Genomic DNA, 217 nt, shown 5'->3' with positions numbered 1-217 from the left:
ACTACTATTAATGACTACCATCTTTCACCACATATCCATCGTCATCATCACCGCTATTCTTATCCTCACTACAACTGGTTATCCTCACTTTATCGTCATTATCACCACCATTTTCCTCCTTAATGGCCTTCCTGTTCTACCTTCACGTGTTCTGTGTGAAGACTGTCCTTTGCTGCAATAGCATGGTGTTCAGGAGATTGAGTGTGTGCAGGTACGG

This window comes from Penaeus monodon, chromosome 24 (genome assembly GCF_015228065.2).
Source record: "Penaeus monodon isolate SGIC_2016 chromosome 24, NSTDA_Pmon_1, whole genome shotgun sequence".
Taxonomy (NCBI): Eukaryota; Metazoa; Arthropoda; class Malacostraca; order Decapoda; family Penaeidae; genus Penaeus; species Penaeus monodon.
The sequence above is the reverse complement of the archived record's forward strand: the minus strand, read 5'-3'. Positions refer to the sequence as shown.